The sequence below is a fragment of the Falco peregrinus genome, chromosome 8 (genome assembly GCF_023634155.1).
Source record: "Falco peregrinus isolate bFalPer1 chromosome 8, bFalPer1.pri, whole genome shotgun sequence".
In the NCBI taxonomy this organism is placed as follows: Eukaryota; Metazoa; Chordata; class Aves; order Falconiformes; family Falconidae; genus Falco; species Falco peregrinus.
In genome coordinates this window covers 759,445-771,494 of record NC_073728.1, presented here as the reverse complement: position 1 = coordinate 771,494, position 12,050 = coordinate 759,445, and the positions used below count along the sequence as shown (strand labels likewise).

Below are 12,050 nucleotides of genomic sequence, written 5' to 3'. Positions count from 1 at the left end.
ACTGCAAAGTTTATTATAGGAATGGAATCAATAATGGAATTCTTCCCAAGGCCCATTAAGAAGTTGTCTGGCTTCACATCTCGGTGGATGAAGTTCTTAGAGTGAATGTATTCAATTCAATTCAACTAGTCTAGATAAAGAGAAAAAAAAATCACTCAAGAGAGACATTTTTTTCCTTACAAAACCACTAGCAACATTGTCTTAACGATAAAAGAGGCAATGAAATTTTTTATTGTAAAATGTAAGGGCATTAGAGAGAACATAATTCGATAGACAATACATAAACCTCTCCAGCTCTTTCCCCATGTCTATTTTACATTTGTTTCCAAAAACTTTCTTGGGTGAGTTTCTTCTGTCTTTGAGCAGTGCAACAGATGGTTTGCAAACAGCACAAGTCTGGTTTCTAAAAATCAATTAAGACTTTGTAATCACTTTAGATGGGGCACTTTGTATTTAAGAGAAACAAAACCAATTTTGAGTCTTTTCTTTAATGATACAGGCCTATTCACCTCTAAATTACAGAAACAACGTATTTGGTTCTGATCTCTCCAGGAATTTTAATATTCCAACATACTGCGCCGTCAAGATCAACAAAGCAGTTTCCTACCATTTGGTCAGTGAGTAATAGGACTGTCTCGAGACTAAATTTCCTTGAACAAAACCTGAAGAGATCTTCAAGGCTCGGTCCAAACGGCTCCATCACCATTACATTGTAGTCCCCTTCAGCTCCACACCACTTAATTGTGGGAACACACACTAGAGAAAAAGAAACAGTTTATTCAGTATAACAATTTGATTTATATACAAATCTTCAAGGCTTCTAAGATGAATTCTAAGAGGGTCATGACTGTGAATGTTTGTACTTACAGTGAAGCTCAATATTCTATGCACCTTCAGCCAAGAAAAAGGTGAAAAACTCACCATCGCCGAACATTTCATCATCTGTAAGCTGCCCATTCTTAGCATAAAGGACTCCAAATTTAAAATTCACAGGTCCCTGACAAATAAAACCAAATATTATAGGATAAATAGACAATCAAACAAAAGACCTAAAATAATGTTTCCTCTAAGGACTTTTATATACATCTTTTGTATATGTCCTACACACAGGAATATACACTTCATACCAGCTCCATGACATGCTCAAGTAGCAGATACCTAGTAATTTACTTTTGATCATAGATTATGAATTTTATGATATACGAAGTTGATCATCTATTAACATGATATATTATGCCAGTGCTTAAAATAATTTTTGATCTCATATGTTGCACAGAAATGCTACATTTTTTTTCTGCAATAAGCAATTGATATCTAAGTTGTTATAAGTCACTAAGTAAGTGCTAGGAGTGAAAAGTTTACATTTACCTCTTGCTCTTCAAGAGCCAACAAATCCTGTAAACAAAAAAATATCTTTAGCACACTGGTACTGAAGACAGCACAAACCCCCCTGTAATGTACTCGTATATTTGTTTAATTTCCAAGTAGCCAGTTAACTGATAAAGACAGCTTATTTTGTAGCTGTAACCCTACTCATCATTATTATCCTGCTACCGAAAGAAACAAACCACTAGCATTTATACATAATGACTTATTTTTCCAGAAAATAATAATAAGCCACAACGAAACAAAAAAAAGAAGTCACCTCCTACCTTTTGTAGCTCAGGATGAAAAATTTCCCTCGGGCTCTTCCCAAATTTGTCAAGACTCACAGCACTGAAATGCAAATGAAATACTGCTTTATAGGAGAGCAAGTATACGTTTCAACATTAAACTGTTAACTGGTTGTAGTTAGAACCGATTTAAAAAAGAATTGTTCAAAGAGCCTTGCTTATGTGGAATTTTTTGTGGAAGAGCCATTTATTTCCCACAATACTAACCTCTAAGACTTCCTAAACTTCTTTTGGATTTTAAAAACAGAAAAAAACTAGGACCCTGCATGGAGATCAGGTTTAAATGTACTGTATTTACTTATAAAGCACAGAATTTTATTCCATCATCCTTCACTTTGGCTTTATACATAATCGTTGTGAGCATTTTAGGAAGACTCAATAACCTATTCTATTTCATAAGCTTCTATCTCTTTTAAAATAATTCAAGGCATGTCAAATGAAAAATGAGCCGTTCAGCATCAAGCTCACACCCCAAAGATCCACAAGCAAGATCAGCTGCCTCAGTCAACAGAAATACCTAATTTATAGCATTTCTTCCTAACTCATGTTTCTACATGACTATTATTTTTGCCCATTTTTTCCCTAGCATGAATTTCTGGAGCTGTGCAGCATGCCATGGGGTGCCAAATGCAGTCTGTCTGAGGCACACTGAGCTGACATAGAGGTCACATCTGATGCACCTTTCCATCATTGCTTATGCTAGGCCACCATGCGGACAGGATTTCCCATAGTTCCCTTTGAAAGCAATTAAAATGCTAAAATTAATTTACAAAAAAGCAGGTTTATCATGTAACTGAAATTCTTTGAGATAGTCTGTACCTAGACTCATGCTGGCTGTGAACAGGGTGAAATGGCAAAGGACTATCAACCAGGCCCAAGGGAAGGCTCAAAGGCTGTAAGAACTAAAGAATAGTCAGGGAAGGGATTTTAGTCCAAGCCCAAGTGGGCAAAAGGAGATGACATTAGTCCTGCTGCCTGCAGGTGTGTGGGAAAATCACCTTGAGGGGGGGGAATTTGAGAAAATTGCATCCTAACAGAAGCGTAGTATTATGGAAAGCTTTTTTAGGGTAAAATACAGCTATGGCCTTCAGGATGGTTGGCATGCACAGAATCCATATCACTAGAGTTCCCTAAGCAACACCTCTTGGCAGCTCAGCACACGCTGATAGCAGTGACGGAGGATGCGAATAAGGCAAAAAGCAAACCCCTCAAAGCCCAGAACCATTTTCAGGAACACAGGAGTTAAGCCTAAAATTGGTTGAAAGCTGCCTCCTGCCTCTTCCCCCGCCACCTTTCCCCCTTCAACATCAGCACATTTCCTTGTGATCCCTTTTCACAAAAAGACTGAGGCCTGTGGTATCAGCTTGGTATTGAAGCACCACGATGCGCCTGATGGCTACATGCTCTCTTAGAAGGCTGACAGCTTCTCCGCACACAACAGCTGAGGCTTCCAGTCTCTCTGGCCTTGCCATGCCCTGTGAAACGTAAGGAAGGCAAAGACCGATAACATCTCGGCGGGTCAGGAGGAAGTCAAGTTGCACTACATTTAGAGCCCAACGCATTACCCAAAGGAATTACCACAACTGAACAAGAGGCAGGAACGATCGGTAGACAGGCAGATAACATGCACGGCAGTAATAGTCAGACTTAAGTCTTAGGGTTAAGTCTTTAAGTTAAGTCTTAACATTAAATCTTAAGGTTGAGTCTTAGGCTTAAGTCTTAGGGATAAGTCTTAAGGCTAATAATTTAGGTTAAGTCTTCAGGTTGAGTCTTAGGGTTAGTTCTTTAGGTTAAGACTTATGGTTAAGTCTCAAGGTTAAGTCTTAGGGATAAGTCTTAATGTTAAGTCTTAGGGTTAAGTCTTAGAGGTTAGAGTCTTAGGGTTAAGTCCTAAGGTTGGGTTTTAGGGTTAAGTCTTAGGGTTAAATCTTAGGGTTAAGTCTTTAGGTTAAGGCTTAAGGTTAAGTCTTAAGGTTGAGTCTCTAGGATTAGACTTAAGGTTAAGTTTTAGGGTTAAGTCTTAAGGTTAATTCTTAAGGTTGAGTCTTAGGGTTAAGTCTTAAGGTTAAGTTTATAGTTAAGTCTTAAGGTTGAGTCTTAGGGTTAAGTCATAGGGTTAAGTCTTAGTGTTAGGTCTTTTGGTTAAGCCTTAGAGGTAAGTTAAAACATTAAGTCTTAGGGTTAAGTCCTCAGTTTAAGTCTTAAGGATAAGTCTTAAAGCAGAGTCTTAAGGTTAAGACTTAGGGTTAAGTCTTAAGGTTGAGTCTTAGGGTTAAGTCTTAGGGTGAAATCTTAGGGTGAAGTCCTAAGGTTAAGTCTTAAGGTTCAGTTCTAAGAGTTAAGTCTTATGGTTAAGTCTTAAGGTTGAGTCTTAAGGTTGAGTCTTTGAATTAAGTCCTAGGGTTAAGTCTTAGAGTTAAGTCTTAAGGTTAAGTCTTGAGGTTGAGTCTTAGGGTTAAGTCTTAAGGTTAAGTCTCAGGGATATGTCTTAGGGATAAGTCTTTAGGTTAAGTCTTAAGGTTAAGTATTAAGGTTGAGTCTTAAGGTCAAGTCTCAAGGTTGAGTCTTAGAGATAAGCCTTAAGGTTGAGTCTTAGGGTTAGGTTTTTGGGATAAGTCTTAAGGTTAAGTCTTAGGGTTAATCTTTAGGTTAAGTCTTAAAGGTAGAGTCTTAAGGTTGAGTCTTAGGGTGAACAATTAGGGTTAAGTCTTACAGTAAAGTCTTACATTTAAGACATTGGATTAAGTCTCAAGGTTAAGTCTTAGGTTTAAGTCCTTAGTTTAAGTCTTAAGGTTAAGTCTTAAAGCTGAGTCTTAAAGATTAAGTCTTAGGGTTAAGTCTTAACGTTGAGCTTTAGGGTTAAGTCTTAGGGTTATGTTTTAGAGTTAAGTCTTAGGGCTAAGTCTTAGGTTAAGTTGAAAGGTTGAATCTTAGGGTAAAGTCTTAGGGATAAGTCCTATGTTTAAGTCTTAAGGGTAAGTCTCAAGGTTAAGTCTTAGAATAAAGTCCTAGGGTTATGGCCTTAGTTTAAGTCTTAAGGTTAAGTATTAAAGTTGTGTCTTAGGGTTAAGTCTTAGAATTAAGTTTTAGGGTTAGGTCTTAAGGTTAAAACTTATGGTTAAGTCTCAACGTTAAGTCTTAGGGATAAGCCTTAAGGTTAAGTCTTAGGTTAAGTCTTAAGGTTAGGTCTTTGGGTTAAGTCTTAAGGTTAAGTCTTAGGGATAAGCCTTAAGGTTAAGTCTTTAGGTTAAGTTTTAGTATTAGGTCATAGGGTTAAGTCGTAGAGTTAAGTCTTAAGGTTAAGGCTTAATGTTGTGTATTAGGGTTAATCTTTAAGTTAAGTCTTTTAAGTTGAGTCTTAGGGTGAAGTCTTAGGGTTAAGTGTTACAGTTAAGTCTTAAAGTTAAGACATTGGATTAAATCTCAAGGTTAAGTCTTAAGGCTGAGCCTTAGGGTTGAGTCTTAGGGTTAAGTCTTAGAGGTTGCGTTTTAGGGTTAAGTCTTAAGGTTGAGTCTTAGGGCTAAGTCTTAGGGTTAAGTCTTTAGGTTAAGTCTTAGAATAAAGTCCTAGGGTTAAGGCCTTAGATTAAGTCTTAAAGTTAAGTATTAAAGTTGAGTCTTAGGGTTAAGTCTTAAGGTTGAGTCTTAGGGTAAAGTCTTAGGATTAGGTCTTAAGGTTAAGACTTATGGTTAAGTCTCAACGTTAAGTCTTAGGGATAAACCATAAGGTTAAATCTTAGGGTTAAGTCTTAGGGTTAGGTCTTTGGGTTAAGTCTGAAGGTTAATTCTTAGGGTTAATCTTTAGGTTAAGTCTTAAGGTAGAGTCTTAAGGTTGAGACTTAGGGAGAAGTCTTAGGGTTAAATCTTACAGTTAACTTTTAAAGTTGAGTCATTTTATTAAGTCTCAAGGTTAAGTCTTATGTTTAAGTCCTTAGTTTAACTCTTAAGGTTAAGTCTTAAAACTGAGTCTTGAGATTAAGTCTTAGGGTTAAGTCTTAACATTGAGTCTTAGGGTTAAGTCTTAGGGATATGCTTTAAAGTTAATTCTTAGGGTTAAATCTTAAGGTTGAGCCTTAGCATTAAGTCTTAGGGTTAAGTCTTAAGGTTGAGCCTTAAGGTTAAGTCTTAGGGTTAATCGTTAGGTTAAGTCTTAAAGATAGAGTCTTAAGGTTGAGTCTTAGGGTGAACAATTAGGATTAAGTTTTACAGTTAAGTCTTAAATTTAAGACATTGGATTAAGTCTCAAGGTTAAGTCTTAGGGTTTAGTCTTAGGTTTAAGTCCTTAGTTTAACTCTTAAGGTTAATTCTTTAAGCTGAGTCTTAAAGGTTAAGTCTTAGGGTTAAGTCTTAATGTTGAGTCTTCGGGTTAAGTCTTAGGGTTATGTTTTAGAGTTAAGTCCTAGGGTTAATTCTTAGGTTTAAGTCTTTAGACTAAAACTTAGGGTTAAGTCTTAAGGTAGAGTCTCTAGGGTTAAGTCTTAGCACTAATCCTTAAGGTTAAGTCTTAGGGTTTAGTCTTATGTTTAAGTCCTTAGTTTAACTCTTAAGGTTAAGTCTTTAAGCTGAGTCTTAAAGTTTAAGTCTTGGGGTTAAGTCTTAACGTTGAGTCTTTGGGTTAAGTCTTCTGGTTAAGTCTTTGGGTTAAAGTCTTAGGGTTATGTTTTATAGTTATATCTTAGGGTTAATTCTTAGGGTTAAGTTTTAGGTTTAAGTCTTTAGATTAAGATTTAGGGTTAAGTCTTAAGGTTAAGACTTAAGGTTGAGTCTTAGGGTTAAGTCTTAGAGATAATCCTTAAGGTTAAGTCTTAATGTTGTGTCTTAGGGTTAATCTTTAGGTTAGGTCTTAAGGTAGAGTCTTAAGGTGGAGTCTTAGTGTGAAGTCTTAGGGTTAAGTCTTACGGTTAAGTCTAAAAGTTAAGACATTGGATTAAGTCTCAAGGTTAAGTCTTAGGGTTCAGTCTCAGGTTTAAGTCCTTAGTTTAACTCTTAAGGTTAAGTCTTAAAGCTGAGTCTTAAAATTAAGTCTTAGGGTTAAATCTTAGGGTTATGTTTTAGAGTTAAGTCTTAGGGTTAAGTCTTAGGTTTAAGTCTTTAGATTAAGACTTAGGGCTAATTCTTAAGGTTGAGTCTTAGGGTTAAGTCTTAGAGGTTGAGTCTTAGGGCTAAGTCGCAAGGGTTTAGTCTTTAGGTTGTCTTAAGGTTGAGTCTTCGAATAAAGTCCTAGCGTTAAGGCCCTAGTTTACGTCTTAAGGTTAAGTATTAAAGTTGAGTCTTAGGGTTAAGTTTTAAGGCTGAGTCTTAGGGTTAAGTCTTAGGATTAAGTTTTAGGCTTAGGTCTTAAGGTTAAGACTTATGGTTAAGTCTCAAAATTAAGTCTTAGGATAAGCCTTAAGGTTAAATCTTAGGGTTATGTCTTTGGGTTAAGTCTCAAGGTTGTCTTAGGGTTAATCTTTAGGTAAAGTCTTAGGATAGAGTCTTAAGTTTAAGTCTTAGGGTGTTAAGTCTGACAGTTAAGTCATTGGATGAAGTCTCAAGGTTAAGTCTCAATGATAAACCTTAGGGTTAAGTCTTAGGGTTAAGTCTTAAAGTTAAGTCATTGGATTAAGTCTCAATGTTAAGTCTTAGGTTTAAGTCCTTAGTTTAACTATTAAGGTTAAGTCTTAAAGCTGCAAGTCTTAGGGTTAAGTCTTAACATTGAGTCTTAGGGTTAAGTCTTAGGTTTAAGTCTTTAGATTAAGACTTAGGGTTAAGTCTTAAGTTTAAGTCTTAGGGTTGAGTCTAAAGGTTGGTTCTTAGGGTTAAGTCTTAGGGATAAGTCTTAAGGTTACATCTTAGGTTAAATCTCAAGGTTATATATTAGAGTTAAGTCTTAGGGTTAATTTTTAGGGTTAAGTCTTAGGTTTAAGTATTTAGATTAAGACTTAAGGTTACGTATTAAGGTTAATTCTTAAGGTTGAGTCTTAGGGTATGTCTTAATATTGAGTCTTGGGGTTAAGTCTTAAGTTTGTGTCTTAGCGTTAAGTCTTAGGGCTAAATCTTAGGGTTAGGTCTTAAGGTTAAAACTTATGGTTAATTCTATGGGGTTAATCTATAGGTTAAGTCTTAAGGTAGAGTCTTAAGGTTGAGTCTTAGGGTGAAGTCCTAGAGTTAAGTCTTACAGTTAAGTGTTAAAGTTAAGTCATTGGATTAAGTCTCAAGGTTAAACTTTAGGATTAAGTCTTAGGGTTACATCTTAAAGTTAAGTCTTAGGGTTAAGTCTTACAGTTAAGTATTTAGGTTAAGTCATTGCATTAAGTCTCAAGGTTAAGTCTTAGGTTTAAGTCCTTAGTTTAACTCTTAAGGTTAAGTCTTAAAGCTGAGTCTTAGATTAAGTCTTAGGGTTAAGTCTTAACATTGAGTCTTAGGGTTAAGTCTTAGGATTAAGTTTTAGGATTAAGTCTTTGGTTTATGTTTTAGAGTTAAGTCTTAAGGTTAATTCTTAGGGTTAAGTCTTAGTTTTAAGTCTTTAGATTAAGACTTAGGGTTAAGTCTTAAAGTTAAGTCTTAAGGTAGAGTCTTAAGGTTGAGTCTTAGGGTGAAGTCTTAGGGTTAAGTCTTACAGTTAAATCTTAAAGTTAAGTCATTGGATTAAGTCTCTACGTTAAGTCTTAGGGTTATGCTTTATAGTTAAGTCTTAGGGTTAATTCTTTGGGTTAAGTTTTAGGTTTAAGTCTTTAGATTAGGACTTAGGGTTAAGTCTTAAGGTTAAGTCTTAGGGTTAGTTCTTTAAGGTTGAGTCTTAGGGTTAAGTCTTAGGGCTAAATCGTAGGGTTAAGTCTTTAGGTTAAGTCTTAAGGTTGAGTCTTAGGGTTAGGTCTTAGGGTTAGGTCTCTGGGTTAGGTCTTAGGGTTAAGTCTTTGGGTAAAGCCTTAAAGGTTGAGCCGTAGGGTTCAGTCTTAGGGTTAAGTCTTAGGGTTCAGTCTAAGGGTTAAGTCTTAAGGTTAAGTGTTAGGGTTAAGTCTTAGGGTTACATCTTAGGGTTAAGTCTTAGGTTTAAGACTTATGATTAAGTCTAAAGGGTTAAATTTAAGGGTTAAGACTTAGAGCTAAGTCTTACTTTCAGGTCTTAGGGTTAAGTCTTAGCGTTAAGTCTTATGGATAGGTCTAAATGGTTAGGTCTTAGGGTTAATTCTTAAGATTAAGTCTTAGGGTTAGATCTTTAGGTTAGGTCTTAGGGTTTAGTCTTAGGGTTAAATCTTAGGGTTAAGTCTTAAGGTTGAGTCTTAGGGATAAGTCTTAGGGTTAAGTCCTATGGTTAAGTCTTAAGGTTAAGTATTAAGGTTAAGTCTTAGGGTAAATCTTAGGACTAAGTCTTAGGGTTAGGTTTTAGGGTTAGGTCTTAGCGTTTGTTTTAGGGTTAGGTTTTAGGGTTAAGTCTTAGGGCTAAGGCTTAAGGTTAAGTCTTAGGGTTAAGCCTCAGGGTTAAGTCTTAGGGTTCAGTCTTAAGGTTAGGTAATTAGCTTCGGTATTAGGGTTAAGTCTCAAGGTTACGTCTAAAGGTTGAGTCTTTAGGGTTCAGTCTTATGGTTAAGTCTTTGGGTTAGGTCTTATGGTTAAGTCTTAAGGTTAAGTATTAAGATTATGTCTTTGGGTTAATTCCTCGGGTTAAGTCTTAGGGTTATGTCTTAGGGTTAAGTCTTAGGGTTAAGTCTTATGCTTAGGTCATTTTGTTATGTCTTAGTGTTATTTCTTAGAGTTAAGTCTTAGGTGTAATTCTTAGGGTTAAGTCTTAAGGTTAAATCTTCACTTAAGTCTTAAGGTTAAGTATTATTACCAGGAACAGAGGTATATTTCTCAATATCTTGCAACTTGGTCTTCTGCAATATTAATCAATAGATAGATAATCAGGCAGACAGAAAAATTACGCAATAGCTGCCGTAAATGATTCAGAGATTTGTTTCCATCAGGGTAGGTTGAAGAACTTCCTACAGTAGTTATCTACTTCCTCATGCTGCCAAGAACTCTGTCGTGTTTGCCATCACTGCTACCAGTTGCTCTTTTCCTTGCTTCTTTGGGCAATTTTGGAGTCTTTGCTGTGGAAAAAGGCTCGTGTGATGAAATTTAGCACTTAGGAATACTTCACGGTTTGCTGGCTCTTCAGCAGGGGTTTCCTTCCTCCACTCCCTGCCCAGCTCCACCCCTGTTCTCTTCATTCCTCTGTCCCTCTCCTGTCCCTCTCCTGCCACCACACCGCCCCATCTCACCCCCCTCTGCTGCTCGAAATATTAAGGGAACTAGACCTGTATTGAAAAAAGTGGGGTTTCTCTTTCCTCTCCTGAGGATTTACCACCCAGAGCAGGCTCAGGTTCTGATCCTGCCAGCTGCTCCCCAGCGCCTGGATGCTTGCTCTGGGAAACAAGGACAGCTGCTCTAATTCTTTTGCAGGCACAATCTTTGTTTAAGTTCTAGTTGAAATGAAATGAACAGCTGTCATCAGTCCCACCTGTGGCACAGAGAGACACCTGTGTTTCATGCACATGCCTGCACAGAAACACACGCAGAGGGAAAAAAGACCAGAACTGCTTTGTGCAATGAAGTACGTAAAGTCTCCCTATCAGCATTGCTGCTTTGAGCAACTGAATTGTTCTACAGTCAACTGACAAGCCGACACGCTGCCCCATCAAATGAGAACCAGAATGTATGCCATTTGCAAGATGGGGCAGCAATAAGCTTTCAACCACTGTCCTGCAAGATCAATTCAAGCAAGGTGGTGTATTCATGGATTTTCTCCTCTGCAAAGCCATGAAGAAAACATGAACCGCAGTCCCCAAAGGCAAAGGAGCAAACTGAGGGAGAGCAGCTCATCGGTGCCTTTCAGAGCTTCAACAGTCTGGAGAAATGGGAAAAAACCCCATACAAAGAGAAACAGCAGCCAAGAAGCACTTTTATAAAATGCATATTGGGGCCTGTTCCAGATCTCAGAATGACTTTCAATATTGCTTTGCATGACTATTAGACCAAGGCCTAAAGTGGAGTGATAGCTTCTGCTTGCCGGGGCATGAGAAGATCACTCAAATGAGCGACACAGTAACAAGCAAACACCAAAGGCAACAGCGGAGCTTACCATTTCCCTCCACTGGCGACCAGCTGTGCAGTAAACCAGCTTAACCAGCCTCCCTAAGGATGGCTCTAAAGTCACTGAAAAGGAAAAAAAGAAGGTAAGTTCCTAGCCTGGAATGCAAAGGCACCATCTTGGCTCCCAGGCAGGTGGCACTGATGGCCCAGCAGGGTCATGTCCCCACGTTCCAGGAAAGATAAAAAAAGTGCAGGACGTGTTAGTGGGGTGGGTTTGTTGCATCCTTTCCGTTTGGTGAAAGCCTGAGGAAGGATGTACCCCACGGTGGGACCGGTGGCACTTTAGACCTGAGGTTAAAAAAGTGCTGCACATCAGTGACACTGCCCAAGCTGCTTTCACCACCAAACAATAAAAGATTTGCTTTCTCCAGTATGGTGGGAATGATGCCATAAAGTCGGTCATGGAGAGAAACCCTCTAAGCCTTGCTTGCAAGTTTCAGAAGGCAGGCATTCTTTATGGCAGTGCTGGGAGCACGGGGGAATGTTTCCTCTGAGCGTGCTCACCCAGTTACTCGAGGGCACGCACTACGGACAGCAGAGCACTTGCACACTCATAGCGCATTACACATGCATTTTCAGTCAGGCACAGGATGGGTTACAAGTTTCTTGCTTTAATACAAATGAGCACACACCCTCAGACAGCACTGCTGAGGTTTTTTACTAGCTCCCCGTGCTCCCCAAGCGGGGCCTTGCCCTCTCTCGGGGGGCTATCTGAGTCAGAGGTCGCGATCTCCCCCCACAACAATTACCTCTGCCCGACTTCCAACCAACGTTCTGCGGATTGCAGCACTCTATCGGCTTGTCTCCTCCTGTGGCCACAACGTCCTCACCCAGAGGCTCTTTCTGCATCACTGAAGAGAATGGAGATCTTTTCCCCATCCATTCTTTATTCCCCATCCTTCCCAAGGCTGACTCCCTGGATGAGAGGTCCCTTAATTTGTCACTTCTAACAGCTTTAGAGAGTCAGCTTGGCCTAACCTTTGTGCGCAGGTGTGTTTAACGTAGAGCTACACAGCAAATCAGTGTGGTAACTGGGGAGCTCAGACATCTTGTCCCTTTGCCGAGCCAGCAGCCTTCCCTTAACAGAATCCCTGGACATAAACGTATATACAGTGGAATCTATACGGTGGCATCAAACGTCCGCCCAGACACCACATCCGTCCCTAAAATCCTTCCCCCCAAACAACCCTGAAAGACTTCCCTTGACCCCCTCCTCCACCCTGGCTGTTCCTGAAATCATCCCCCACCTCCACCTCCCCGCCC

General features: G+C 38.7%; 1 long non-coding RNA gene across 2 annotated transcripts; it reads right to left on the bottom strand.

Moving 5' to 3' along the window:
* Window positions 1-4: 4 nt before the first annotated feature.
* LOC114010366 (uncharacterized) lies at window positions 5-10,915 on the bottom strand. Of its 2 annotated transcripts, XR_008748383.1 has the most exons (6): window positions 10,777-10,915; window positions 1,653-1,716; window positions 1,369-1,395; window positions 922-997; window positions 608-756; window positions 5-130 (listed from the first exon to the last, which is right to left on the bottom strand). It is a non-coding gene; the product is annotated as an uncharacterized LOC114010366 (long non-coding RNA). The 2 variants fall into 2 exon arrangements; XR_008748382.1 differs by lacking the exon at window positions 5-130 and having other exon boundaries at window positions 168-756.
* Window positions 10,916-12,050: the final 1,135 nt, after the last annotated feature.